Here is a 6,413-nt window from a genome sequence, read left to right as displayed (position 1 = left end):
AGTGAATTATATTTATATAGCGCTTTTCTCTAGTGTCTCAAAGCGCTTTACATAGTGACACCCAATATCTAAGTTAGATTTAAACCAGTGTGGGTGGCACTGGGAGCAGGTGGGTAAAGTGCCTTGCCCAAGGACACAACGGCAGTGACTAGAATGGCGGAAGCGGGAATCGAACCTGCAACCCTCAAGTTGCTTGAACAGCCACTCTACCAACCGAGCTATGCCGCCCCAAGTAGATAAACAACCCACTAATAATAACCTCAAATCACTCCTTTCAACACTTTATTTTTCTTTTTTATAGTTTTTTTCGAACATGACATACCTACAACATTATACATCAGGCAATTTCATCATTTCATCATTTCACAACACATCATGTCCGAAAAGGAGTAGGAAGAAGCAAAGCTTATTTAATCCTAGCGTCAGAACGCCCACAAATATTTACATTCATTCCCTGACCTTCTTTACAGCAAAATAGCAAAATGGCAAAATGACACTCGTGAATGAGTAACACAACAGTTTTGTAATATGTACTTAAAGGCCTACTGAACTGAGATTTTCTTATTTAAACGGGGATAGCAGGTCCATTCTATGTGTCATACTTGATCATTTCGCGATAGTGTCATATTTTTGCTGAAAGGATTAAATAGAGAACATCCACGATAAAGTTGGCAACTTTCGGTGCTAAGAGAAAAGCCCTGCCTCTACCAGAAGTCGCAGACGATGACGTCACAAGTGTGAGGGCTCCTCTCATATTCACATTGTTTATAATGGGAGCCTCCAACAAAATCAGCTATTCGGACCGAGAAAACGACAATTTCCCTATTAATTTGAGCGAGGATGAAAGATTCGTGTTTGAGGATATTGATAGCGACGGATTACAAAAAAGAAAAAACGCGATTGGGACGGATTCCGATGTTTTTAGACATGTTTAATAGGATAATTCTGCGAAATCCCTTATCTTTCTATTGTGTTGCTGGTGTTTTAGTGAGTTAAATAGTACCTGATAGTCGGAGGGGTGTGGCCACGGGTGTGTTGACGCCAATGTCTCAGGGAAGTCGACGGCAGCTGCATGGACGGCACAAGCTCAGCTGATCTCCGGTAAGAAGCCACTTTTTACCACAATTTTCTCACCGAAACCTGCTGGTTGACATTCGGTTGGGATCCATGTTCGCTCTGATCCATAGTAAAGTTTCACCTCCAGGAATTTTAAACAAGGAATCACTGTGTGTTTGTGTGGCTAGAGGCTAAAGCTTCCCAACTCCATCTTTCCACTGTGACTTCTCCAATATTAATTGAACAAATTGCAAAAGATTCAGCAACACAGATGTCCAAAATACTGTGTAATTATGCCGTTAAAGCAGACGACTTTTAGCTGTGTGTGTGCGCAGCGCTCATACTTCCTAAAAACCTGTGACGTCTTGCGTACACGTCATCATTACACGACGTTTCCAGGACGAAACTCCCGGGAAATTTAAAATTGTAATTTAGTAAACTAAAAAGGCCGTATTGGCATGTGTTGCAATGTTAATATTTCATCATTGATATATAAACTATCAGACTGCGTGGTGGCTAGTAGTGGCTTTCAGTAGGCCTTTAAAGGGGAACATTATCACAATTTCAAAAGGGTTAAAAACAATAAAAATCAGTTCCCAGTGGCTTGTTGTATTTTTTTGAAGTTTTTTTTTTAATTTTACCGGTCTCGGAATATCCCTAAATAAAGCTTTAAAGTGCCTTATTTTCGGCTCTCTGCGAAGACACTGGCCATTTCCCTGTGACGTCACACAGTGCTGCCAATGTAAACAAACAATGGGAATACCACAGCAAGATATAGTGACATTAGCTCGGATTCAAACTCGGATTTCGGCGATTTAAGCGATTCAACAGATTACGCATTAGATTAGATTAGATAGTACTTTATTTATTCCGTCAGGAGAGTTCCTTCAGGAAAATTACAATTTTCAGCACAATCCCATTCAAGATCAGACAAACATTAAAGGGAGACAGAACAGGTTCGCTGACGGGTCTGCCGGCTTCCAGCGCCCCTTACAAAAAAAGATGAGATACAGGTAAACAAGGGGGGGGGGGGGGGGGGGGAATAGAAGATTAAAATAAAATAAAAAAATCGGTCTTAGCCTGGGCCCTGGAGAGGGGGTGCAGACTGAGGCCAAGGGATAAAAACAACAACTCATAGCCATAGTACACATCCCTCTTACATGTGTGTAAGAGGGAAACATCAAACATCAAAGAACACATAGGACATTAAAGACATGTATTGAAACAGATGGTTGGAGTATGAAAATATTGAAGAAGAAACTGAAGCTATTGAGTGAATAGCTATTGACGCTATTCATAGCCATAGCATGGCCGAATAGCTGCGTTAGCATCGCCGGTAAAATGTGCGGACCAAACGATCAGGACTTTCGCATCTTGTGACACTGGAGCAACTTAAATCCGTAGATTGGTAAGTGTTTTTTTCGCATTAAATGTGGGTGGAAGGAAACGTAATGTAGTTGCAAATGCATCTGCAGGTTATCCATACATCTCTGTGCCATGTCTGCTTTAGCACCGCCGGTAAATAGCATGTTAGCATCGATTAGCGTAGCATGTTAGCATCGATTAGCTGGCAGTCAACATCAACAAAACTCACCTCTGTGATTTCGTTAACTATCGTTGCAAATGCTCTGTGCCATGTCTGCCTTAGCATCGCCGGTCAAATGTGGAGACACTCTGGCACATTCAAAGGGGGTCTGGCGGCAGACACTTTGGCATCTTCGGGCCAGTGGTGCAACTTGAATCCCTCCCTGTTAGTGTTGTTACACCCTCCGACAACACACCGACGAGGCATGATGTCTCCAAGGTTCCAAAAAATAGTCGAAAAAACGGAAAATAACAGAGCTGAGACCCGGTGTTTGTAATGTGTTGAAAATGAAAATGGTGGGTGTGTTACCTCGGCGACGTCACATTCTGATGTCATCGCTTCCAGTGCGATAAACAGAAAGGCGTTTAATTCGCCAAAATTCACCCATTTAGAGTTCGGAAATCGGTTAAAAGAATAGATGGTATTTTTTCTGCACCATCAAGGTATATATTGACGCTTACATAGGTCTGCTGATAATGTTCCCCTTTAATTAATTCAGTCATTATTAACATACTGAGAAGAAGAATATCTTATTTTCAATGAGGTTGAAAGTGTTTCTCATATTTCTTATTCTTTGTTCTTTGTAAGCACTATTAATTTGAACAGCCTCTTAAAGTGGATCATATCAGTACGACGTTTAACTTCTTTACTTAATCCAGTCCATCATTTAATTCCACATACTGATATGCTAAAGGTTTTAAGTGTTGTACGTGCATACAAATGTTTTAAATTAGATTTTCCTCTAAGGTTATATTTCTCCTCTTTAGTTGAGAAGAATTGTTGAACATTCTTTGGTAGCAGGTTATAGTTTGTTTTGGACATCATTTTAGCTGTTTGCAATTTTACCAAATCACCAAACTTTAATGTTGTTGACTCAATAAATAAAGGGTTTGTATGTTCTCTATATCCCAAAAATTTAGCGCACATTTGTAGTTATTTCCCCATATTTCTGCACAATAACTCAGATATGTAACACTAACGAGCAGTAGAGATTATAAAGTAATTATTTTGGCCCAGGACGTGTTTTGCTTTATTCATTATTGAAATGTTTTTTGCCACCTTATGTTGTATGTTTGTTATGTGAGATTTCCAGTTCATTTTCATCTAAGAGTACTCCCAAAAATCTGGTTTCTTTTACCCTTTCAATATCTACTCCATCTATTTGTATTCTTGTCTGATGCTCGTTTCTACTGTTACCAAATAGCCTTATTTTAGTTTTACTGAGATTCAAAGATGATCTGTTTTTATCAAACCACTTTTTTTAATTTGTTCATTTCTTCCGTTATTATTTGTATTATCTTCTGTGTTCTCTCCTGAACAGAAAGCAGTTGTGTCGTCTGCAAATAAAACTAACTTCAAGTGCTTTGTAACTTTAAAAATGTCGTTTGTATAAATGTTGAACAATATTGGTCCCAGTATTGATCCCTGGGGTACACCACAAGGTACATATTTTCACCCATCTTCACATATTGCTTCCTGTTGGTTAAATAGCTTCTTACCCAGTTCAATACCAAACCTCTGATGCCATATCGTTCTAGTTTTTGTATTAAAATATCACGATTAATTGTGTCAAATGCTTTTGTTGAATCCATGAATACTGCGGCTGCACATTCTTTACCGTCTATTGCATTGGTCATTTCCTCTGTTATTTTGATTAATGCTATTGATGTTGGCTTCACGGTGGCAGAGGGGTTAGTGCGTCTGCCTCACAATACGAAGTTCCTGCAGTCCTGGGTTCAAATCCAGGCTCGGTATCTTCCTGTGTGGAGTTTGCATGTTCTCCCCGTGAATGCGTGGGTTCCCTCCGGGTACTCCGGCTTCCTCCCACCTCCAAAGACATGCACCTGGGGATAGGCCCCTCCCACCTCCAAAGACATGCACCTGGGGATAGGCCCCTCCCACCTCCAAAGACATGCACCTGGGGATAGGCCCCTCCCACCTCCAAAGACATGCACCTGGGGATAGGTTGATTGGCAACACTAAATGGTCCCTAGTGTGTGAATGTGAGTGTGAATGTTGTCTGTCTATCTGTGTTGGCCCTGCGATGAGGTGGCGACTTTTCCAGGGTGTACCCTGCCTTCCGCCCGATTGTAGCTGAGAGAGGCGCCAGCGCCCCCCGCGACCCCGAAAGGGAATAAGCGGTAGAAAATGGATGGATGCTATTGATGTTGAGATATTTGTTCTCCACGAGCGTCCCACTTTTGTTGACACATTTATCTAATGTGCGATTGAATAGTTTTTCCATGATTTTGGATTGTGGAAGTAATGAAACTGGTGTGTAGTTAGTGTACTGGTGTGTGTCGCCATTCTTATGAATTGGTACAGCTTTTGCAATTTTCATTTTGACAGGTAATTTGCCGGTTAGAAATGATACGTTAGTGATGTATGTAAGAGGTTCTGAAATGTCTTCTATAACCTTTTTTTATCGTTACCTTATCTATTCCATGACAGTCGGTTGAGGTCTTAGATTTACAATTGTATTACTTCTTCTTTTGTCACCTTCTTAAGAAACATGGAATTGGGATTTCTGTCTATGAGCTCACTCAAGTTCTCAACTGACTCATCATCTGTATTTGGAATTCTTTGTTCCAGATTTTTTCTGATATTAACAAAGTAATCATTAAAACGTTCAACTATTTGGTTCATATTGTCATTTTTTGTATACCCATCTAGAAAGTATTGGGGGTAATCTTTCTTAGCACCATTTTTGATGATGTTATTTATGATGCTCCATGTTGCTCTCATGTTGCTTCTGTTCTTATTTAATAATTGACTGTAGTATTATTCCCTCTTAGATGTTCGTAGTATACCAGTTAGCTTGTTTTTTTTTTTCATTTAAAAAGCAATACAATAAATTAAGAAATAAGACAAACAACCTGACTAAATCCTTTAAAAAAATTACATCAACGACAAAATAGAGGAAAACACAAATATGCAAGTATATAAAGTATATAAAAACAGTTTGTATAGTATGTAAAAACCCCGTTTCCATATGAGTTGGGAAATTGTGTTAGATGTAAATATAAACAAAATACAATGATTTGCAAATTATTTTCAACCCATATTCAGTTGAATATGCTACAAATACAACATATTTGATGTTCAAACTCATAAACTTTATCTTTTTTTGCAAATAATAACCAACTTAGAATTTCATGGCTGCAACACGTGCCAAAGAAGTTGGGAAAGGTGGCAATAAATACTGATAAAGTTGAGGAATGCTCATCAAACACTTATTTGGAACCTCCCACAGGTGTGCAGGCTAATTGGGAACAGGTGGGTGCCATGATTGGGTATAAAAACGGCTTCCCAAAAAATGCTCAGTCTTTCACAAGAAAGGATGGGGCGAGGTACACCCCTTTGTCCACAACTGCGTGAGCAAATAGTCAAACAGTTTAAGAACAACGTTTCTCAAAGTGCAATTGCAAGAAATTAAGGGATTTCAACATCTACACTCCATAATATGTTCAAAAGGTTCAGAGAATCTGGAGAAATCACTCCACGTAAGCGGCATGGCCGGAAACCAACATTGAATGACCGTGAACTTCCATGCCTCGGACAGCACTGTATCAAAAACCGACATAAACCTCGAAAGGATATCACCACATGGGCCCAGGAACACTTCAGAAAACCACTGTCACTAAATAAAGTTAGTCGCTACATCTGTAAGTGCAAGTTAAAGCTCTACTGTGCTTTTTATCAACAACATCCAGAAATGTCGCCGGCTTCCCTGGGCCTGAGATCATCTAAGATGGACTGATGCAAAGTGGAA

The 6,413-nt window shown here is 39.7% G+C and overlaps 1 protein-coding gene across 1 annotated transcript in view; it reads left to right on the top strand.

Moving 5' to 3' along the window:
• Positions 1-6,413, top strand: part of LOC133553184 (zinc finger protein OZF-like) — an 839,429-nt gene that overhangs the window by 274,118 nt on the left and 558,898 nt on the right. The gene's annotated exons all lie outside the window — the stretch shown is intronic.

This window comes from Nerophis ophidion, linkage group LG01 (genome assembly GCF_033978795.1).
Source record: "Nerophis ophidion isolate RoL-2023_Sa linkage group LG01, RoL_Noph_v1.0, whole genome shotgun sequence".
NCBI classification, from domain to species: domain Eukaryota; kingdom Metazoa; phylum Chordata; class Actinopteri; order Syngnathiformes; family Syngnathidae; genus Nerophis; species Nerophis ophidion.
The sequence above is the reverse complement of the archived record's forward strand: the minus strand, read 5'-3'. Positions and strand labels throughout refer to the sequence as shown.